This window comes from Syngnathus scovelli, chromosome 16 (genome assembly GCF_024217435.2).
Source record: "Syngnathus scovelli strain Florida chromosome 16, RoL_Ssco_1.2, whole genome shotgun sequence".
Classification (NCBI taxonomy): domain Eukaryota; kingdom Metazoa; phylum Chordata; class Actinopteri; order Syngnathiformes; family Syngnathidae; genus Syngnathus; species Syngnathus scovelli.
Window position 1 is genome coordinate 6,048,415 of NC_090862.1, and position 24,554 is coordinate 6,072,968.

Below are 24,554 nucleotides of genomic sequence, written 5' to 3' on the forward strand. Positions count from 1 at the left end.
CCGTGAAAGCTCACTGACAAAAGTCTGACTAAAAAGCTTCTTTTTTTTTTTTTTTGTGTGTGTGCCTCCAATAAATGGTGATTCTTCTTTTCAGAATTTTAAGCCTGACCTGGATTTTAGAAGCCTTGCATCACTCGGATTCACGTGGAGGGGGACAAAAAAAAAAAAATAACGTAGCTGTCCTGAGGACATGAAGGAAATTCAGTGTCGTGGGTCAATTTCTGAAATTCATATTAGTGGCTGTCTTTCTGATGATTTCCCATTAACATATTCATCGAGGAAGCCTTGTTAAAAGAGCTGTAGGGGGAGCGCATGCATATTAAAAGACGTGGAAGGAAACAAGAGGATTCACTTTTGGGACATTTCACCTCCATTTATGTATGCGTCTAAATTAAAAATGTAGAAATGTGTGTGCGCACATCTGCCTTTTGCACGGCTGCTCGCTCACCCGCGCGTGAGCGCAAAGGCGGCAAATGAATTTAGCATACAAGCAAAAAAAAAAATGATATAGGCCGTCTATATTTGCTCCATCCTCTGGCAACAGAGTCGGCCAATCGGACCGGGGCAGTGTTTCGATTGTGAACGGCAATAAATCTAATTACGGCCGGTGACTTATTAAAAGTCTGACGGCCATTAATGCCATGCTAATGTATGAATATTATTCAGCCAGTGAGAGGCGAGAATAATTTTTCTGATAGTGATGTGACGCACAGACAAGAAGGTGGGGAGGCAGGGAGGGGGGGGGGGGGGGGGGGGGGGAATAAATCCCTCTGTCTTCCTAGGGAGGGCGGGTTTGGCAGTAAACCAATTCCGAGTCTGGCTTCTTGAACGGCCAGATAACGCCATCAGACAGCTCCAATATTGCTATTTTTTTTCTCTTCTTCTTTTTTAGCACCTGAAGAATTTGAATTTCATTTAACAGCCCCCCCCCCCCCACCTTGGAATAGACACGGCAATTGTCAGAACCGACACAATGTATCCTGGTGAAATGAGTAAAAGGAAATAACAAGCCTGGCTTACTCTCTTTTTGTTTTCCTACCGACCTACCTACCGCTTCAATTTTATCACAACACCACCAAGACAAAAGGTTTAATTTCTTCCGTGGGCCGCCCGTGCCTCTCTTTTTTTCCTTCTTATTTTTATTACATATTTTATTATGCAGGGGAATTAGATCAGCATAGCTTCACCATGTGAACCCCGAGATGAAATGTTTAATTACTGCGCGGAAGAAGAAGGAGCTGGTGTGTGTGGGGGGTGGGGGGGGGGGGGTCTTTTTTTTCCAGGCTTATTCTGCAGCCAAACAAGACATTTGTCAATCTCACCTCCATTTTTAGACTACTTTGCCAAAGTTAAAAGGGAAATTAAAGTACAACTCAATTTGCCATGTGGACGTTTGTCAAGGACTCTTGTGGCCCTTCTCTTTCTCCCTCTCTCTCTCCCTCTTCCATCTCTCCTCCTCCTCCTGCTGAGGGCAAGCGGCCCACAGGTCATGATTTGACAAGGTGGAGGATTAATGGTGTACTCTGTACGGGATGTTGAGAGTAGTTCACTTTGTGGCTCTGCACTGTAAATTCAAAAACACTTCTAGGGAGTGAGAGTGTGGGGGGTGGGGGGGAACTACGGTGAAATATTCTGTGCACGCTTGCCCTTGTTGGCTGCATTAAAAGAAAGCAGGGACGCATATCAGAGTCCATCTATATTAATAATGTATATACGTAACACAAGCCCAGTCGGAGGAGTCGATGCACATACGTCACATGAAAAAAATCACAAGAATGAAAAGCGTCCTACCTGTGGTCGTGCAATGTGCTCTTGCTGGGGAACCTCAGTGTGGCTCATTCATTCGTTCGTTCATTCAATCATTCTGGCGTCCCGCCTCACTTTCTTGCAGCTTCTTCCTTGCTCTCTCCTCCTCTCTGGATGCCACCTTCGTGCGGATGCATACGAATGAAAAATGAACGGCAGCCTGATGTCTTAAAGGCAAAACAAAATTGCCCCCTCCACCCAAAAAAAAAGGTAAAAAGTCAAAAAATAGGTAGTTTAGGGAAGGGAGGTTTGGCTCCTCACTGATAAAAACGCGCCCGTGCGGGCATCAAAAATAAACAACGACCGCATCGTCCCGCTTCGGGAAGGACGCGCAGTGGGCACGCAAGTTAGCGTCATACGCAACAACACAAAAATAAGTCTTGTTTTTTCTTTGGGTTGAAATGTCCTTGATTCCGGAGAGTGTGTGCGGTCTCCTCGACCGCTCGCAGCCTCAAATGAGAGGCGATGAAGAGGCAAAGCGAGCAGGAGGGGAAGGAAGGACGCAGCGTGTGCGCTCTCTCTCGCTCTCGCATGCGCCGAAACGCTGCGCACTGACGCACACACTCGCGGGATTCTTTTCCCCCCCGCGGTTAGTCAACAGACAGCTGACACACACAAGCTGCCTCACACATACACACTTGCACTAAAGAAAAAAAAAGAGGAAATTCTCAAGCTCCTTTTGCACCAGTGCACTTCTTCGTCGGGCTGACATTCGAAGCAGCTGGTGGCGCCTTCTCGTCGTTTCATTTCCAGTTGTGAAACGCCCCCCAATGTCCAAAAAAGGAAAACGTATGTCACACTTCCGCCTGTCAAACTGTTCATGTGCATTGTGCAGGATTGACCTAATAGAAGCGTTTTTATAAAATACTTTTAGTAAAATAAATGTGCAAAAAAAAAAAAAAAAGTCAACCCTCCTATTCAAATACCACTGTCTGCGAATTTAGCTCGGCACTTGATGTCTGCAGGTGAAACAAAAAGTCCAGAGTCCTTTCGCTGAGCTGTTTTGGTGGGTGGCAAACAGGCGCGCTTGTGAGTCAGCGGGTGACGAGGGAAGCTACTCAGCGGCCCCTTGCGCGTTTGCGTGCATGCAAAAGCTGCCGCATGCGCTCTCTTGCTCTTACTCAGCACTTTAACACGGGGTCATACATTACAACTGCCACTACGTTTATACGCAGCGGGGACGACAGCAAAGGACTGAATTAAACGACAATAACCTTGCCAAGCTCATAGGTTGGGATAAACAGCAGCATTTGCTTTCTAAACACAAGATAGGTTACGCTGCCAAATGGATTTATCCAATTGAAGTATCGTCGGCGTTTTTTATTTTTTTATTTCTCGGGTTCTATTAGGACTGCGAACGGAACGCTGAAATAACCGGATTGGACTTGATACGTCTTGAGTCTGTGTATCTCCAATCCTCTCAACTGACCTTCACGGGCAACAATGTACTCTGCAGCACACACATGAGAAATACTTGAACAATAAATGATTGTGTGTGTATGTGTGTGAGAGAGAGCACGAGTGCACGTGTGTGAGATCAGACGAGACTCCAGGGTAAGCCCCCGCGGACCGGTGGCCCACTCCCAAGCAAAACGTGAACACATTTCCAGTGTGTACCCACAGTAGGTTGTACATCCCACCCTCTGGTCTCTTAGCAACAACAACAGTGACGACACAATGCCAACACTATTGTTCCGTCGCCACGATTAAATAGTACACAATTGCAATCCTTGCTCGGTGTCTATTCTCTGCCGACGTAGCAGGAAACCGGATTGCCAGCATTCAGGCAGATGACAGTAAATCTATACAATATCATGTAGGACACATTTGGTGCTGAAGATGTTTGTATTCCTTGCGAGGCGTAACAAGTCTAAGTGACAGATGTCGGCGGCGGCGGGGAACGTGACTGCTACCAGTCGTGACTCGCTTACGCACAGTTGAGCGCGTTGCTCCTCCTTTCTGTCATCCAGTCACGCCCTATTTTTTTTTATTTATTTAAAAAAACATGTTGCATCATGTTGTCGTTTTAACCCAAAACACAGATAAACGATTCTATACACGCTGTACATACATACACATAGATATACAATGAAGTCACCGTTTAATCGAATGCGACTCGACTCATCATCGGCAAATTGGAAAAAAAAAAATGGGTCAAATTAAGCTACGTTTCTTTATAGTTCTGAAAAGTCTTTTGCTGAAGGGGAGACGATCCGGATCGATCCCCGAAATAAATTGATTGTTGACATTTTTAAACCTGCTAACAAAACCTTTTGCAAAGCAAAGGTCAGCGGCTTCAAATATCATCATCTATCCATCCACAACATTCCGATTGTCATCTACAGTAAGCACACAACTATTATGGCGACTCTCCAATATTAATATTGTAGAGGATATTATATTTCGCGACTCCTTGTACAAACGGGCTTTGGCATTGATAGACGCGGCCCTGAATCACAGTCGCATTCAAAATGGCCTCCGATTGTCACATCATAATAGGTTTTGCTGCTTTCGTGCAGATGTCACTAGATAAAGAAAAAAAATATACAAGCGGCGCAGGCAAAATGAAAGCAAATCTAAAGATAAGAAAGTCACCGTTGTTTTTCATTGTGGCGGTTTTATCGCGCAATCTCGTCTTTGTTAAAACTAATTATTCTCATTCGCTCGTCTTCCATCTTCTTTAGCCGAGCGTCGGTTGTTTTTGTCTTTTAAAGTATATTAAGGCCGGCTGCCATTTTTTAATTTGTCCCACCTCATGTTTGGTGAATGTCAATTTCTCCGAGTCAGGGTTCACGTTGAAGCAGCGCGGCTGTTTACACGACACCTTTAGCCTGTTTGCAAGCGCCTTCTATTTTTACCAGCAGACAGCTTTCTTATTTAGCAATGATTGGAAAATTATCTCCTGTAGCACAAAACGGCAGATATGTTGTGCTTGTCAGAGGCTTTCTGGGGTTACAAATTCTCAAACTGTTTACAGAAATGATCACAGATGTCGAGAATACTCGTGGAAATGGTGGCTGTTATTGGCACACGTAAACTCCATGCTAAAAATAGTCACTAGCAATATGTTTAGCTAGCTTTGTTTAGCTTCGCTTCATTCGGGGAGGAAAATAATTATGACAAGACTCAGTTTAAACTCCTGTGTGAATCTGAAACATCTATAATCTGATATTTGTATTTGTGTTAATTGTAATATATTTCAATTAGCATTAAAAATGTATCTCTTAATTATTTGTACTTCCTGATTTGCGGAAATTAGCTATTAGCGGCGGGGCTCGGTCTGTTGTCCAACGCAGCCCTTTGTACGAATCCCCGCATTGTGCTGGGCATGCTGATGTTTTCTAAAAGCATAACCAAAGACATATTTTCATAATAAAAGGATCAATATCCTATTTGTGTTGGCTGTTGGAGAAACATGAAAACACTTTGGTGCGCACTCAGCATCCCTGGAGGAAGTCTTTTTGGGGGGCTTTCATGCATGCCCTTTATATTCGCCGTTGAAGGACGCCTGTAGGCGTAGATATGAGAAAGAAGAAGAAAAGGGAAAGAAGAAAAAAAAAAAAAGAACAACCTGCATGGCATTTCCAGGAGTGCAATGGGAAGGAAGCAGCTGAAAAAGAGTTTAAGGGTCCAACAAAGCCAAATAGATTTCGGCAACGGGAGCCGGCAAAGCGTCGGTGTAACACCTCGGCTTTTATGCGGCAACCCCGCGACCGCCGAAGCGCTCCTTCCCATCATGCACTTTGCTCACATCGTTTTCACACCACACGTGGACGATAAAGACACCTCCGCCGTCGCCGCCTCGATCGGCCTCCTTTTCTCTACGCCGTTCTCCGTGTCTTGTTTTTTTTTTTTCCACTTCTGCGGTCCAACATAGTCCATTATCTGCTTTTAGTACTAATTGGTGTATTAACGCCATGCTGTGGGTGACACAGCCAGAGCGGTGGGGGAGGGAGGGGGGAGGAGAGGTGGGGATACAGAATGAATGAGAGAGGGTGGGAGTAAGGCTCCGGGGGGGCAGCGTGACTCTGCAGACCGACGAGAGGAGGACAAGGTAAATCTTTTCAGCTGCACAAGTGCTTAAGAACTGGAAGGGGAGGGGCGGGGCACAACTATGAAAGCACGACTGGAATCGCTGTTTATCCCTTTTTTTTTTTTTGACAACTTAATTGCTTTTCCAAGGCCTTGAAATGTCATCAATCTTGCCAATTTTGTCAGGCGCATGTGTCCTGGTGAAAATGTATTTTAAGGGTGCCCAGCAAAAACGGAATCAGTCAGCCATTTTGATTTGAAGCGGTTTTGAAGCTGAAGAAAAGCGAGAAAGTGAAGCACAAAGCCACCCACGGGTGAACATTTTGTCGGATTACGGTGATTTAGTTAGAGAGACGCGCTCGCACACACCAGGAGGCCCCCCAATAAAGTTCGTGCCTCAAGTAGCACACATTTACACATTACATTTACGCGAGTCATTAAAACTGTTGCACATATGGACGTTCTCTAATTACCTCGGCCGAACGCAAATGCAAGAAGGCGGGGCCGCGGCACCTCAGGCAAGTGGAATAAATAACAGCCCACCACTGATCTCCACCTCCAGCATGCCCCTCCTGCCAGCGCAACTATTTCTGTACATCATGCACAGGGTCTACTTAATATAATAATTAACGTGATTATTTTGATCTACTGTGGGGGTGATTTCATATTCTACTATGAGGAATAAACAGTAATCGTGGAACATTTTTTAATTAAACTCAACAAATAAATTCTTTATACAATTATTCGATTACCGTATTTTCCGAACTAAAAGGCGCACCTTCAATGAATGGCCCATTTTAAAACTTTGTCCTTATATAAGGCGCACCGGACTATGAGGCGCACCATTAATGCGTGATGTCAGATTTTAAATCTAAATCAAATCATTCTCCATTTTATCTTTTTTATTTCAACTTCAGACGCAACAAATTACTTTGATATCACAAAATAATGAGCCATAGTCTTTTTGATTCATGATTCATAGTCTTCAGCGGGCCACTTATGATTGATTTCATGACACAATGCTTCGGGCCAGTTTAAATTTAGGAATTTGGTCCATATATAAGGCGCACCGGATTATAAGGCGCACTGTCGGCTTTTGAGAAAAGGTGCGCCTTATAGTCCGGAAAATACGGTAATCGAATAACTATTCTATGGTGACAGCTCAATTTTGTAAAGAGGTAGCTGGACAAATATGACTGTTATGTAATGTCTGATTTATGGCCAGGAAGTCCACAGACTCAACTATTTGTATGCAGGACATTTAAAAGGCAATTTCTCATAATATGTCGCCGTTAAGCGATGGAGCAGAGCTCTGCTTTATTCTCATCACATGCAACGAAGCAATGAATCCACATGCACCTAATGATATGCGGCGACGGGAGCACAGGTGCACGTCGGTCGCGCTGCAGGGGGTCCGGATGCGCGCCTCGCGGGCGACTGGTTGGTGACGCGTGGATCAGAAGGCGCATTCGCATCATGTGACAGCGACGAGTCTGCGGGCTGATTATTCAGATAAGCAGATTCATCCCGGAGGGCAGAACAGAACGAAGGCTGGGTGTTTTGTTTATTAAGCTCCGTTTTTCTCCGTCCTCGCTCGGTGCGCTCGCATTACGCCAACTTCTCAAGTACGTTAATTTGCTCAATTATTTCCAATAGTAGCGCCACCGCCGCTTCTGCCGCCATCGAATTCACTTGTTGATTGACGGCAAAGGCTAATTAGAGGAGGAAGGGGAAAAACCAAAACCCCTCAAATGTTAATCACCGCCGATTGGCGTCACAAAATCGTTCGCCGACTCATGTTTAAAAATGTCCGTTTGACTCGACGGGGCCTTATGAGCGCGAAGCTGCACTTGAAAGTTTTCAGATTCCTAACATTTCAAGCTCAAAGATTTTCTTCATCCGCCTGGAGAAAAGGGTGCGAGTGTTCAAAGAGAGCGCTTGAATCCATCAAGGGTGCCATGTCTGAACGCCTTTAGCACATTTATTTCAAGGTAGCGCGCTCTCACTTCAGGTTTTGAGGTGGAGAGAGAAAAAAAAACAACTCCACAGCAGCAGGCGGAGGAATCAATGAGGAACTGCTCTGGAGCTTAATAGAGAGACGAGCTAATCCAAATGAGTCTTGTTAAAACATTTTTCAACAAACAACAAGCACAACATGGCCGCCGAACAAACACAACATGGCCGCCATGGGTATCCCGTCATCAACCGACCGAGTGCTACCGTTCCATATCATCCGAAAAATTCTGAAGGATATCTACCATAACGTTCGCCTATGGATTCGGAATGGATGTCTATTTTTAGCGACTAGCCACTCTCCAGCACTTGATCCAATCTGCCTTCTTCAAACTTATTGATATTGTTTTGTCAGTGGAGCAGCCCTATTGATTATGCGAATAGTATCCAATCTTGAAGCAAGGTTGGGCCACAGGTCGTCCAATGTTTATCGTTCCCCCTATCGGCACTCGACGCGTTGCAATTTTCAACCGATTGTTCTCGATGCCAATCAGCGAGCTCTTCACTTATGCGGCATTGAAAGATACCATTTGAAGCTCCAAACAAGCTGATTAGATCAATGCGCGCAGTCCTTCTTCAGCCGAGCGAAAGAAGCGATGGACGAGGGGAGGGGCGGGGCGGCTCTGTTCTCCAACAACCGCAATTACTGTACAATAAATGCGTCTTTGTTCGAGTGTAAAAGAAGAAAATCAGATAGCTCGAGTTTTTGTAGCCGGCGAGTGATGCTGATCAAAACTGAATATGTCGGAATATTTTGGAAGGGGAAATTTGTCCTGTTGGTGGGGAGGTGGGCTACCTGGGCGGTGCTTCCTTGTGACTTCCCTTAATGGCATTAGAGTCTTAATGAGTTGTAATTGGAAGGCGATCTTAACTGGAGGGGCTAATTGCATCTGATTAAAGACAATATTAGTTTTACTGCTGGCAAATTGGCAGAGAAGTGTGGAGGGGGGGGAGGGGGCGGTGATACGGGGGGGGGTGGCGGCTAAAGGATCAGTGGCGTCCTTGCGGCGAGCTGCGAGTAAAGGTGAAGAGCACGAGGCACCATTACGGCAATTAGTGGCGTGCATTAGAGCAACAACGTGGCTTTGGTTCCATTGATTGCGCCCATTTGAGCCTCACGGTGCTTTTGTGTATTTCGGAATTTTTTTTTTCCTCTACCTTCCATTTCTCATGAGCGAGCGGGTGAAAATCTTCTTAAACCAAATTTGGAGTGTAATTTGTGCGGTCGACGGGCGGTCAATCAATATTAGAGAAAGGCAACGGGCCGACGCTCAAAGCTGGGAAAGCCGAGCGGCGGGCTTCTCATCCGTGTAGCCGCTTCAAATATTTGGGGTTTAATGACACGTGCAGCTAACTGGCCCGGATTGAGCCATTTGTAAAAATTGGATTCAAACCTGCTGCGCTGTTCAAACGAAATTCATAATCTATTAATGGTGGAATTTTTTTTTTTTTTTGCAGTCAACGATAACGTGACGACAGTCTAGTCGACATTTGATCAAAGACGTGATTGATATCTTTTCAAGCTCACTGGCTCACTCTACCCATCATGCTCGGTTGTATAAGCTCCGCCCCCTGACTTATTCCTCCAATCATTGCTTTTCTTTTCACATCCAAACACCTTCACTGCCTTGCAGACAATCGTAAAACGAATACTCATTCCCGTAACACAACAACATGATTTAATCAAATCTCTAATTAAAAAAATAAATAAATAAAGTACAATTTAGTCTAATGGCTGAAGTAGAAATCTGTTTCATTGTGTCCAGTCCAGATTGGAAAATAACAATAATTTACTAAATCGGAACTAACTCGATTTTGATGATGCACTGTGGTCAAAATACAACAGCATATTTTGCTAAATGGCAGTCAAAATGTTATTCTATTACCCGTGCGAGGGTATCAATTACCATCCAGCTGCGGTATTGGAACTCGTTAGATTGTGTGGGTGTAACTAATGAAGTGACACACGCAGTAAAAAGCTATATATAAAGATGCATGCAATGAGTAAACAACAGTAATTGCCCCCCTTGCCTCTGACATAAACAAAAAAAATGCCGTGGACCAGCAGTGATTTAAAGGCAGACCCAAGAGACAAAACAGTAAATTAGGCTTCTATGAGGCATCATTTCCTGTTCTTCTTAAGCACTCGCTTAATTGCCATCCTCACCTGAGCAATTGAATCACTTCCTGTATTTTTTTTCCCTCCTCTACCCACAATATGAGTCTATAATGAGCTGTGGGTGTCCCCCAAAGCCGGGCCTGGCGCTCGGAAATAGGCTTTCGCTAATTTACCAATTACAGTGGAAGTACCCCAAGTCCGCAGCCGCCCCCCTCCCCCAATATGATTGTTCAATCTCTGCAGCGATCATCACTCCAAACTTGGCCCGAGCGCACTTGGCTAGTTTTGGTCCCACCTGCACTTTGGATATTACTCCAAGCTGCGAGAACACGGCAAATGTGTCTACCTGGCTAGCGCCGAGCTTTTGAAGTACAGCTGGGACCACTTTCGCTGACCGGGATGTGAGGCGCGCTTGGTCGTGCGGAGATGAGAAAACTTATGAGGAGTAGGTAAAGTTAGCGAGCAGCAAAGTGAAAGTTAGCCGGAGGTGCAAATGTAATTTATGGTTTGAGAGGAGAGCGTGTTGTGTTTCTAGCCTTGATTTGCGCCGCCATTAAAACTAAACCTGAGGACAAATAGGAAATGAAATGAAAGAACAGGGGGGAAAAAAAAAAAAAAGCCTTGGCGCAGCAAATATCAAGACCTCGGCGTTGCTTGTTATTATTCTGCGTGAGGCAATCAATACGTGGGAGGTCATTTATCAGTGTCTTTTTTTTGGGGGGTGCCAGGGTCAGTTATATTTCCACCGTGGCAATAAACGCAATCTATAATTCTTTATTTTTTCCCTTTTCGTATCCTCTTGAGATGACAGGCTGAACAACACCCACAGTCAAGTCAAATATTTAGCGTGTAATCGAGGAAAATGACTCTCGCCGATATTCCATCCATTACTGTTTTGACCTTTTGGAAGCTGACATTTATTTGCGGCATGTGATTAGATGAGCATGATCGGAATGACCTAGCAAGAACACCGGATCAGAACAATTGACTTTATTTGAATTTTTCCGTATTTTTTTTTTTAAATGACTTTTTTTTCGATGCATTATTCAATTGGACGTATTTTGATACCAAATGGGTTCTTGTTCATATGTGACGCAAATCCAGCAACTTTGATACCAGATTGATGGTGTCAGATCCAGGTACTTTTCAAGATGTGTGAGTCTTCCAAAAAGCGCCATGTGCTCTGCAATTACAGTGCATGGCACTTTTTTTGCACAAAACCCCAGTGGATTCCCACGAGATGCGTGAAACAGTGTGATCAGGCGTTAGCTCGGGCGCCGGGCTCAGATGTTTGTTGTCAGCCGGAGCGCACGCCGCGCTTCATTGAAACTGCGGAACAATTACGGTTTAATTTAGGAGCGGCGGAATGATGGCACTCCGTCTCCAAATAACATCAAATGGCTGCGCCGGGACCGAGGGAGAACTAATTACCAGATAGGAGAGAAACACTCGGGTTGTGATCTGCGCCGGCGCAATTGTGAGCCCATCTAAATGCTGAGAGGCGCGTTTGTCGCCTCGCAAATGACACGTTCAAAGTCATCACTGACTCTTTACTTAGAATCACTTTGCGCCATCAAAATGAAGCGCTCCTGCACTCTTTTACTTTGGCTCATTAAAGTACGCTCCCTTAGAATTGTCCTAGGTTGCTTCCGCTCAAATCCATGAACACAATGGAATTTTTCAGTTTATTAGAAAAAAATATTTATGACAAAAATGTTCTGATTATTATTATTTAATTTATTATTTTATTTATTATTATTGGTATTATTATTATTTTAAGTTTTATTAGATCAATATATAAAGCCAAATTTAAATTATAAAGACATATGAGCAAATCTGCCCAAAAACGTTTCTGCCAAGCAAGTCCAACCGATTAATCAGCCGATATTAGTTCTTTTAAAATTTGCTGACGTGCCGATTTACTTAACACGCATTACAGCATAAGATAATTAAATTAAAGATAATTCAATTAAAACATTAGTGGTCTGCCCACAAAAATGCCAAAATATGCAAAAAATGAGAAAAAAATTCACACACAAAAAACCCGCAAACAATATTAAACAAAATTGCAAGAAAATGCTGATTTTTCTTTGTTGTACAGTTAAACAAATACTAAAGGACAATACCCACGGCACATAGCCTGTGATTGATCGGCGACCAATCAGGGTTTAGCCTGCATCACGCATTAACTCGTCTGATCGGCTTCAGCTCGCTTCAACCTTGAACAAGAAAGTTTAAGTAGCAAAGAAAATAGATGGATGGCTTCATTACAAAAGATCTTCTGTGGCACTTAAGTGTGTGTCTTCTGTTGTCATGGTTACGCTATTAACCCTGAGCTTTTTTTCATAACCGGGAACGGGGTGTTGTTTTTGAAAAGCCAAAGGTAAAAATCGTCTGTATTATTCATGAGCGCGACAAGATCGTAGGCGGGAAAAAATATCGTAAAATGGGAAAAACTGCACTTGAGACTCATTATGGTCGTGTATCTGGGTAAATATGTGCACTGTGCGGCGGTACTGGAGACTTGTCATCTGGCTGAGAATCCTGGCGGAATGCTGGGAACATCTGGTTCCAATGAAAGCCTTTTTGGGGATGTTTCAAGTCATTGTGCAAGCAAAAATGTGTGTGCGTGCGTGCGTGCGTGCGTGTGTGTGTGGCTTAAGAGTAAAGGACTCTCGTTTTCTCTCACCTTCGATGACAGATTGATAATACAGATGAGAAAAACAACACGAGAATAAAAGGAACGGGTGTGGTTATGGTGGTGGGGGGGTGGAGTGTGTCGGAAAATAAAACAACACATTCTGGGAAGCTGAGAACATGAGGCTGTTGGCGCGCGTGGAGAAATCTTGGCTGCGTAATGGGGTGATGGAGAGTTCAGGATCGTGCAGGAATAGGCGCAGCAATGGATTGCACCAAAACACACGTAAATGATCTACTGGAAAGAGGACTGAATTAAAGAGAGAGAGGAAACGAGATTGAAAGAAAAGTTGCGTGAAAAGATGGGAGATGGGAATTGAACAGTCCCTGGCGGCGATTTAGTTGACCCCCCCCCCCCCTCCCTTGTTACACACCCACTGTACAAGCCACTTCCTGCTATCATCTATGAACAAAAGAGTATCTTGAGGTCTCGTCAAAGACTCTTGTTCTTATTATTAGGTACACCAGCGCAATCTACTTTGCAATAAGATGAAAGCTATCGGGAAGGAGTTGAATATTAATGCCACCTCATTAGTTATCTTCATTTGACACTGTCAAAGAGAAATTCTTTATGTAACAAAAGTTTTTTTGAAATGGAGCTGCAGCAGACTGGAAGCAAAGCCCAACAGATGTAAGATCAGTAGAAATAAGGTCAATTTCAAGTCTTCGGAATGTGGGCGGAGTAGAAATGAGGAGGCGGGGTCAGACATTCCAAATCCTCGGCCACCTGAGGGCAGTGTAGGACAGTCTCAGCTTGTCAGTAGAGCCAAAATGTCAGTCGTTCTTTGCAGAGGATAAAGCAGTTTGTCTGTCGCCATAAGTTGCTGCAGCATTTGTGTTCCTGAAGTTTGCAAATTGCTACCAAGAACAATGAGGTAAAAAGACATCAGCGTCAATGTTAAAATTCCGAAAACAAAGACAACCAAAAAGGTGCGTAATTCAAGCGGAATTAAAGAATAATATTTTGTCCCATTGGTGCATATCAAATGCGTATATATTTACTTGTCATTTGCTTTGGAGCATCTTTGAGGGAGTATCTGAGCCTTGCTCTCTCTTCCATATCGATGCTAATGGACAACACGCCCCCACACACACAACACACAACACCCTAATCAAAAATCAATTAAAAACACCTCGCCACCAAGTCTCCAGAGAAAGGCTTTAGGTTGAGGAGTGGAAGAGAAACGCTTCCCGTATTCCCTCCAACGCTCTCATGCCTTCTCTCATACTCCCTCTGCCCTTAAGCTCCGCCCTCCTGTCTACTGGAAGTTGGCAACATGATTTACGAGAATGGAGAACTTCATTTATATATTTTTTTTCTTCCTCTTGCATCCTCTCATTTATTTATTAGATTTTTTTTCTCTCTCTCTTTCTCTCTCTCTCTCTCCCGGACGCCTCTTCCTGTCTCTGGTGCGGATGAGAGTGGGAGAGCGAGGATGGGATTAGATGGAGAGTGGTCTCAAGGCAGACCAGTAGACTGGCAGGCCTGCAGACATGGAACAGATCTGTCCCACACTTAATGGCATTAGTGCCGTCCCCGGGAGGGGGAGGGGGAGCCAGCAGGGAGACGGGCTAACATATTAAAACGGCTTCTATAGCAGACGCTTGTCTACTCCACTCAAACTCCAGGCCGCTTCCCTTTTCGGGATTGCGGCGTGCGCGCGCCAGTTCTTGGCAAACTTTTTTCCGTGCACGCGACAATAATATGATGGCAAAAGTTGCGTCCTGTATCAATAAGGTGCTTTTGCTTACTAGTGTGTAAACTCTCGTCTGTTTAACGCAGACTCGTCGCCATCTTTTGTCAGGTGCAAATGGACTGCGGGCCAAAGTCGGCCAAACGTAGTCAAACGTGGAAAGTGACAACCCCCGTCGAGTCACTCGTCCTTCACTCTCTTCTGAGCTCATTTACACTTGGCCTCTCCGGACTTTCACACATCTCAGCCATCTTGCTGCCATCAGCGGCAGAGTTCTGACTGTCAGCGCACCTTTCAAAACTACATCCAAGCCCCCACGGCCGCTTCTGGGACTCAAATTACCCTCTTCAACCTGCTTGGACAGCACGTTGACACACTCCCTCTGTTGCAAAAGCTTTACGGGGACCGGACGTGGAACGGAGGGATAAAGACGAGCGAGAAAATGCGAAAGACCGGCGTCAGCAGCTAAAGCCCGGTGTCGGAAAAGATGGCGAGTGGCTGGGTGGGGGGTGGGGGGGGAGTGGGGTGTATCTCCCGCATATCAAGTGTAAGGCGGTCTTGTGATGTAGCCAAAGGAGAGGAAGTGGCACGGGAATGTGAGAGGATGCCGAAAGACAGGTGGAGGCGGCACGCTGCGTCCGGTGATGGATGGAGCGGAGCTTTGGTAAATATACATGGACCCCGCCCCTCCGGCTCTTTCGGCTGTCTCAGCACAGATGGATGGAGGGATTCTATTCTGCCTTTAAGAAAAGGTTAAGTTACAATATTGTCACTGTCATATTGGAAATATTAGTATGACTCCCCACACGCGTGGATCCCGTCTTTGATTTATCCGTTTTGTTCCGTGCAGGGCTTCGGGGGGGAGATGGGCCGACACAGCCCGGGGAGAGGTTTGTCTTTATCTGCGTGTCACAAAGGCCACCCCGGGTACTGCGGGTGTGTCTGAAAGCGGCTCCATCGATCTAGTCCGGCTCTGCCCGCATCCTCAGGCCCCGAGGACAACGATACAGGAAAAGGCCACGTCGGAAAGGTCAAAGCCGGATGAAGGAGGGCAGAGGAAAGCGGCGTACTTGTTTAGTGACTCCTCTGGCTGAGCTCACTTCCTAATTAAAGAGAAGAGAGGTTGTTGACGTCGCCATCGGATAAGGAGGGGGAGGAACCTTGTTTCGATGGATGAGCTCGAAACAAACTTTCCAACATTGATCATCAAATCAAATGACAACCTTCCAGTTTCCCCTCACTTTGTTCCTCCGACCACCTCTTGCAAATTCTCAATTTACCGACATCGCGTATTGCTAACATGTATCCGTGTCGGCGCTCAATTTGGCGCCCTGTCCAATCACTAGGGATGAGATCCAAATTCCGTATCTACAAATAATACCGTTTTGATTGACACCGTCTCGGGGCGGTATTGGATTAGTAGCAGTGCACTACATCTTATTGAAAGTCCAATCTAATAATTCACCTATGCATCCACGAGGGACCAAACAGCTCTGTACGATGCAGTAGAATTCTGCTTTATTGCAAAATACACCCGCAGCAAAACACGGAACTCGAAATGCAAGGTCAGGCAACCGCAACATCTCGTAGCCTAAAGGTCGCGTTGAGCATCCGAGTGGGAGGAAGGCACAAGTTCTGTACTTGTTAGTCGTGGTGCTTTATTCAAGGAAGTCCCCGTCATGGTCTTTTAAGTTGTGTGTGTTTAGCCTGCAGTTAATTCTCGACGAGCGTGAACGTCCATTAAAAGTCATTTTGTTTTTGAGTCTGGCCATTAAACCGCAACTTGAGAGAATTCCCCCCCCCCACGGTGAGGACATCATCCTAGCTGCATGAAATCTCTGAGTATAAATATGGAGGCTTTTCAAGTGCTACCTGTTTTTGGGAAGAAAAAAATAAAAGCGCAGACATCAACAAACATGCTGAGATATTTCTGAGAATCAAAAGAGTAAAAATAAACTCGTGCACCTTCATTCATCAAGCACCAATCGGTCTGTCAGCAGAAGCGGCGGCGCCTTTTATCTCCCGTCATTATTTCGCATCGCCGCAGCGGCCGAGCGTGTCCGCGTTTTTACCCCCCCCCCTCGCCATTTTATCGCCTCAAAACGTACGAACAAACTGGAAAACAAGACACAGATTTTTTTGGGGGGTCTTTTGAAGGAGTGCTTTCAGAGCTGATCCTCGCTCTAACACTTATCTCAACAGCACGGCGCGACGACTTTAATCGGATTGCCGGCTCCATTAAAAGTTTTTTTTTAACCCGGGCTCAGGGGCCTCCCGACGAGGCTCGACCGCCGGGACTGGGCCGGCCGATCGAGTCCAGACTCGCCGGGGTCTGCTGATGCAAGCTTTGAGTAAGACAATCCTAATGAGAGACTCGCAATGAGCCGATTCAATTAGCGCTCGCACACGATACGCTAGCTGAACCGGCCGGCTATTACTGCGAGCGTGAAATCAAACACACACATTTGGACTTTTGTTTTTTTTGTATTGGCTTTACACCTACACATCAATACATGGACACACACATACACACGCTCAGAGGATTTCATCTATCAGCGGTTCACTGTGCCCTAAAGCGAGCGAGATGCGCAGCAGACATTGATCAAACCGACTTCTTACATGAAGACGTTCAAATCTTGGATTTCAAAACCGCTTTTTACTGCCAGAAAGCCTCCAACCAACGCTGCCAGAGAGGAGGAAGCGAGCGGGCAGTCACACACACAAATACGCACGCGTCAACACGTACACTCCAACTCGGGTTGGCCACGCAAGCTCATTATTTTTGCAGCGTTGCGCGCCACCCCGCAAAGACCGGCGTTCGAATCACGAGATAAGGAGCCGCCTCTTACGCAACGCGAGACAGCCAAGAGAATTTTTAGTGCGCACATAAATAGCATTTGTGACATTTGAGTAGCTGAATAATTGAATAGAAATTAACACACGAACTACGTAGCACAAATGCGGTATATAAACAACCTCACAAAAGTGAGCACACCCCTCCCATATTATCTCAATTTTGTTTTAGTATGAGGACATTTCAGCTGCTGCTGTGTTGTTATTTTATTCTAATTAACTGTGTCAAAAAAGTGGTAATTGAGTTGTTCCTGGAAAATTTTGTGTCGATTGGATTGCGCTTTTTCACATTCATTGCATTTATTTGTTGAGGGGAGCTCTGGTGCTATTTGATTTGGGGGATTAATGAGTTTGTCAACCGCAGCAAATACTAATATTGTTAAAGTTCTGAAAAAAAATTTCAAAGAAAATGTTTTGTCCAACCTTTCCAAACTCTTTCCTCAAATCTCACCATATAAAATGCTTAGAACTAATTGGCTCCTGATTTGCTGTCTTAATCTTTGGCATCACGCAGTCCGACACCCTCTAATTGTCACTTTTGCTTTATTTATGTATCTGCAGACTTTCACCACAGACGCCGTTTTGTGTGTTCTTTACACCTCCTTCACTCGACGACGAAATATAATAAATTGGGCAATTGTTACGAAGCTTCAAATTCTCCCGTCAGGTTGTCTCCCTCTTTGTGGGAAATAATAGAAACCTCCTCCGAGAGGTACCAAGAGTCAAGGAAACGCCTGGTGCTTTTAGCGCAGCTGCTAAGGAGCTACTCGCCTTTCCTCGCTCTGCTTTGCATATTTCGCCTTCCCTCCTGCCCACATCCATGTTAATGCACTCCCACACAAACAGATCGGTGTGAACAGGCCAAGTAGATTCCACTATATACCCCGCCGGCTCTCATTTCTCACTTTCAACAATGACATCACACTCATAGATTTGTCCAGGTCTTTCGGACTCTCAAGAGTGCTGGATCAGCTGAAATGGGATCCGTCCTTTAGATCCCACTGTACCCCTGGCACATACTGATGGAGCCGGAACTCGGGAGAATTTTGTCAGCAGAGGGGATCTCACTCCGTTCAACATCCACCTACATAAATTTGAATGGCGATGCCGAAGCCGCCGCCAAGAAACAACTGGAGTGCTACACCCGAAGCTCTCAATAAATTTCGCAGGCCTTTAATCTGGAGATCCCGATTACCTTTATCTCTGTGTCGAGATCTATGGCCTTTTCCGTGGCTTTATTTCAGGCCTTGGCATCAAAGCGAGTGATTTGTCTCCTGGTTGGACATATGGAACTGTAGCTGCGCAGCTTTGTAAAATATTCTTTCTGCAGCGTAACAAACCCAAAACAGCTGAGCAGGCCAAGTCCTGTCTTCAAGTCAAATCGTTGGCTCGGTGCTAAAAATAACTAGCTCTCTACAGCGCGGTGATGAATTTCCAAAATACGAGAAAATTTTGGGAATTGGAAATAATAGCGATAAGTGTTTACCAACTATGTCTAGCGTTCCAGCCTCTGTACGATCCTTTTATATCTCAAGGCTCTTTAGTTAACGCACCGATTTCGCTTTTCTGCTCAAAAACTAGAACAGACCGTTCTCGTGGACCGATAGAGAGGAAGACGTAGACAAGGTCCCTCGGGCCATATACTACCTCAACAATGCTCGTTATCTTTCAAGACCAGTGAATCATTCTTGCTGTACGGTTGAAGCAATATTTTTTTTTCCGTTTTCCGAAGTATTCAACACTAGCTGGAGGACATTTTGTCCATATGAATTCTAAAGATGCTTGGGTCGTCTCTCTTCAAGTGACCGCATTTGTTCTCATTAACTAAAGTACGCAAACAGTTTCATCTCGTTTAATGTGGAAAGTTTTCTTAAGGAGGAACTCCGGCTCTCGCCACTGCGGCGGGCTCCTCCCAAAGCGATAATCAGTTACAGGAGCCACTGCGCTTAAAAAAATAAATAAAAATGGAAGGACAGTTTTACTTGATGTGACGCACAAAGGGGCATTTTGTCTCTCGTGGGCGTCAAAGGCGGAGTCTCAAAGATGTACTAAGTCTAATACCCTCGTGAGTGTCAACAATCATATCGCACTTAAGTTTAGATTTGATTACAATACGCCGCAGAACATTATCAGATGTGCCCGTATGTTGCAGGAGACTATTTTGACCGCCGTGTTTTCCTCTCTTAAAAATCTGCCGCGCTCTCCCTTCATCATGGCTTTTTGTCCGTGAGCACACGCGGTGACAGATGTGTTTATTGTTGCTCTGGTCGACCCCGCGGCGCAGCCTCTTGCCATTAAATCGGCGACCGGCCAAGCTAAAAATCCATGGAAGGGGAGCCGGACTGTAGACGTCTGAAAGACTCGCTCCATCCAAATGAAATTAGGATCAGAGAATGGCGCAGTTGAGGCAAGAGCGTCATTAGATCGCTCTGTAGAGTAAGTAAAGGGAAGGAGAGTCGGCGCAACAGAGACGGTCGGAGTTGTGTGCATCTTTTTCAGACTTCTCTTAAGCATCACGATTATGGAAATTTTATGTCCTCCTGTTTCCATGGACGTTTGATCATGTCAAGTACAAACCGGATTCGGTTGAAGTTGGGAAGTTGTGTAAAATGTAAAAAAAAAACAAAATACAATAATTTGAAAAGCCTTTTCAACCTATATTCAATTGAATACACTACAAAGACAACATATTTAATGCTCAAACTTTATTTTATTTTTCAAATAATAATTAACTTAGAATGTCATGGCTGCAACACGTGCAGTAGAAGTTGGGAAAGGGGATGAAATTCTAAGTGAATTATTATTTGGCAACAAACAATTAAGTTGATCATTTTGAACATTAAATATGATGTCTTTGTAGTGTATTCAATTGAATATGGGTTGAGAAGGCTTTTCAAATCGTTGTATTTTGTTTTGATTTACATTTTACACAATTTCCCAACATCAACCGAATCCGGTTTGTATAATAAAGGGGGCGGAGTCAGTTCTAATTTGTATCCTAGCTGGTCAGAGTTGCAATCAAAGTTTTGTTGATTGACTCCATCGACAAAGAATCACATTGAATATTACACACTGGCAGCGATGGCGGACGAGCGGCGTCCAAAGACGCAGCTGCAACGACTGTGAGAAGATGGGTGACAGACCGCGAGGAAGATGAAAGACCTCGGGAGGACGAGGAGGTGGATTCAAGTGAAGCCGAAAGCCGGTCAGAAGCAAAATGGAAATACGAGGTGATTGATATGCCCGTCATCACACTCCGACTTAGGGAAATATGTCTTGGAAACAAGGGACCATTCGGGAGATTAGCGAGCGTTAGATGGCCGCGTTTGGTCGCCGGGAGATGAAGAGACACTTTGGTGCCGAGCGCAAGTGACAAAGACGCGGGGCGGAGAGTCATTTTGATACAGTTTGCAGGCGGGAGAGCGTCGTGGCGGGGTGGGGAAAGGGGAGCGCGCTGTGAAAAAGATACAAGGAAGGCGAGGTATGAGGATTGCCGAGATAGAGATAGATGGGCCGGCCCGGAGTGAGACAGAGTTATCGGCCTCCATCGATCTGGCCGGCGGATGCCAAATGGGGGGTGTAATGGTGGGTAATGATATGAGCCTGCAGAGGGAGGACAGCGCATATGTGCACGCTGCGTGTGTGTGTGTGTGTGTGTGTGTGTGTGTGTGTGTGTGTGTGTGTGTGTGTGTGTGTGTGTGTGTGTGTGTGTGCGTGTGTGAGTGTGTGTTGCATCAGTGACCACGCGCCTCACACTTTCATTAACGTAGTCAATTAATCGTACTTCACAGAGGAATTTAAAGCTCACTCTATTACGGCACCCAGCAGCCACAATATTAGGAACAGTCGCAAAAGCTATTAAAACGTAATTAGTTTGGACTGCGACTGCTAAATATGCGGTTCAAAATACGGAGGGCGTGGAGATACTAAAGATTTGAGTTTCCAGATAAGATTGTGAGCCGAATTTTTGTGGAGTCAACTCAACTCAGCAGCAGTTTGGCAGAACGTAAACAATTTTGTATTTGCCTTCGTGAAGACCGTTTAGCTTAATGCTAACAAACAATGCAAAACAAAATAATGTTATGGAGGGAAACATGAGCTAGCGGTTTAATTAGTTAGCTGGTTAGTTAGCTACCTCGCTAGCAGAAATATGCCACATTTTATCCCGACACTCTTGTTTTCTTGTCTTCACTTATGCTAATGTGCACACTACCATTATTTTGCTAAGTAGCTAGCATGACAGTTTCGTTACGTAACCACACTCAGTGTCAATCCAAACTGAGCATTGTTTTGAAGGAATTATCCAATGCACTGACAAAAGCTCATTAGCGCCGAATAAAGTGTCCGTTAAGTGCATACAACACAATTCATCATCTGTCCATTATTTTCACCAGCTTCCCTAAAACGAATGGCGCCCGGCTTGTCAATTGACAAAACGTAGGAAAGGCAACACGCCCACACGCTCACATACATTTATCAGCACGCCCTTGGCAGACCTGCTGACTCTTAAACAGTTTCCACAGCAACGTGAAGTGGCCGACGGTAATGTATTCCGTTATGGCGAGGGATGATTTGCATCGCCCCGCTTGCTTTCTTCTCATCCGGCGGCGTAATCGTTTTAAAAAGAGCCACGTCCAAATTGACTTGAAAACTGTCCAGCGAACCAAAGAGACAAAATTCCCTGTCGGTGTGGAGGGAGGGGGAATTGATGCAACAGTTATTGGAGGGAGAGATGCTCAGGAGGATAGAAAACTATCCCGACCGGCTGAAAACAGTAATCAGAAAGCGCTGTTCTCTGGACTCGTCTCTGGCCATTACTATGGAAACAGAATGCGGAGTGCAATTCAGAAATTTAGGCCAAGCTGATATCTCTCAAACATACCAATTCTGGCACTCATTGGCTGCAAAATAGTCACACTAACACCCATAATCCATTTTCTATAGCAGTGGTGCCCATTCATTCCCGCTCAGCAAATTTTTGGGGGAGTGGCAGGTAGGGCCGAGGATTTTGAAATATATTGCTTCTCCAAATGTTGCTCTTTGCTATTTTATGTTTTATTTATTAGTATTGTACTGCACGTTACTGTTTCAATTGTGAGTGGGTGATTGCGCAACGTTGATTGGATGACATGCGAGTGCACAAACACATAACATGGAAAGTAAACTGCAAAACTAAAAAAAAAAAAAATGCAGTCTATAAGTATCTTTAATTGGACTGTAAGGTTTGGTGATGTCCAGCATCTTCGATAAACTCGTCGTTCAACTTCAGCCATTATATGCTCAACATTTGTATGTTGAGCAATGCTTTCGACCAGGTGGAATATTTTTATCGTGGAATTTAAATCATGCATCATACGGATGGAGATCAAACGGGCGGAAGACCCATGACAAGTATGTTCCATCGTGTTTGATTAAAGACGAAAAACGTGTTTCACAGTAGTTGAAAGCCGACGAGGGCAATTAAATTTAAATGATTACAAATGCGGCCTGTGAGGATGAAGCACTACGGAACTGCTAAAGCCCCCCCCAAAAAAAAAAAAAAACAATCAGAGGTGAATTGGAGAACATTGAGATTTAAATTTGCCATTGGGGGAAAACAAATTACAAAGATTGTGAGGCACGAAGCCTCAATAAAATAAAAAAAGAGCACAGTTTGCAAACTTATTCACATTAAATCAAATATTTGGAAAATTGACCTTTTTTTTGGGGGGGGGGGGATATTACCTCGCCTGCTATGTGATAGAAAAATGTAATGATGTTGGGGTGAGAGTAGCAAAACATGTCCACTATTTCTCTTGGGCCTCATTTGTGCCATTTAAAAGGTATCCGATGGCTCATTTGCAGACCTCGTTTTCGGTTGACCTCAAGCAAATGATGACGACCGACAACAAGCAGCCCGGCAGCGACCCAGCTTTGGACTGTTATCGTTCCCGCGGAAACTTCTGGATACTTCTCGGAGTTAAGGGCGGGGGAGGGGGGGGGGGGGGCGCAACTGGTATGGACAAACTGGCTTGTGAGGAAATAAATGAGAAGGAAAGGCTTGGTAATGAGAAATGCTATTTTTACCGCTTTGATGTCCCCTATGCACATAAGCACACGGCTTTAGACAAAAACAAATTAGAGATGTCGACAGCCTCCCAAAGACATTAAAAACATATTAGCACAACTAGCGTGCGAGATTTGCACGTGCGCTGTGTGTGCGGGCGCGCCTGCTCCAAACTTGGCGAAAAAAGGGGAGCTAGCGCGCCGCTCGCGCTTGTCCGTGCCGCGCGGCATTACGCAGTCACCGTGACAGACGTTCCTTATGGCTCATAATAGACAAACAACATAATGGCACTATAGTTTCTGCAAGGCGAGATGACTCGCAGGCGTACTATGATTAATTCCCCTTCGGAGAGCCGTGCGGAATACAAATGGACGGCAAAGTGGTGATGAATGCGCTTTGTCTAACTTTTAGAACTAATACAGATGTCAGTTCTCTATCTCCTCAAAGGGTGTTTTTCATTTTGGCATGATGGGGGGATGAACAGAAGCAAGGAAGAAGGACGGGCTTCAATGAGTATCATTACTGTGGCGAAGGGGGGGGGCATTTTTTTTTTTTCCACTTTCAGCAACTTTCAGCAAATAACAAATCTTATTGTGACACACATGACTTTAATTTTGTATCCGGGCCAAAAAACTGAGGAGAGAACGCAGGAATGACACTGACGATGTATTTTGCGAATGCACTTTCCACGAAACATGTGCGGCCGAGGACACAAATGTAATGAAAGCAGAAGAAGCGAACAAAAGGGCCGAGGATAAGTGACACTTAGGCCGCAAATGCCGACGACAAGCCAGATGAGGGAGGACTGCTCAAAATGAGCAAACAAAACAAACGGGGCTGCAATAACTGACCAGCGACTTGGGCTCGCAGTTAATATATCTAAATAGATTTTAGCTCCGGCACGACGCAGCTAATGCGCCAGCACACACACACGAACGATGTGGACGCAAACACACAAAACCAACTCGGAATTGCTTTAATTCCACCTGCTGGCTTTGAAAGTGAGAATGGGAAGTGACATTATACACACACATACAGACACACACACACACACACACGCGCTGCTTCGCTTTGGTGCCTGCCCGCAGCTTCATTGGGTAGGTGGGGGCAGCAAGGTTGCAGGCTGCAATATTAAACCATCAATCACCCCACCCCCAAATTAGGCATTTTACATCACACAAGCACGTTACAGCCCCCTCCTCACCTCCCCTCCCTCCCTCCCTCCCTCCCACAGGTGGGGTCCAAGCCTGGGGAGGAGAGATTACATCACATAAGCGACGACCGTGCAGCAAGA

General features: G+C 45.0%; 1 protein-coding gene across 2 annotated transcripts in view; it reads right to left on the reverse strand.

Moving 5' to 3' along the window:
- adgrl1a (adhesion G protein-coupled receptor L1a) overlaps positions 1 to 24,554 on the reverse strand; it is a 124,286-nt gene that overhangs the window by 78,082 nt on the left and 21,650 nt on the right. Inside the window, exon 7 of one of the 2 annotated variants that reach the window (XM_049745391.2) lies at positions 1,792 to 1,927. The gene's annotated coding sequence lies outside the window, so the exon portion shown is untranslated. Of the gene's footprint in view, positions 1 to 1,791; positions 2,567 to 24,554 lie in introns of those variants that run through there. The other variant, XM_049745393.1, reaches the window with a different exon arrangement.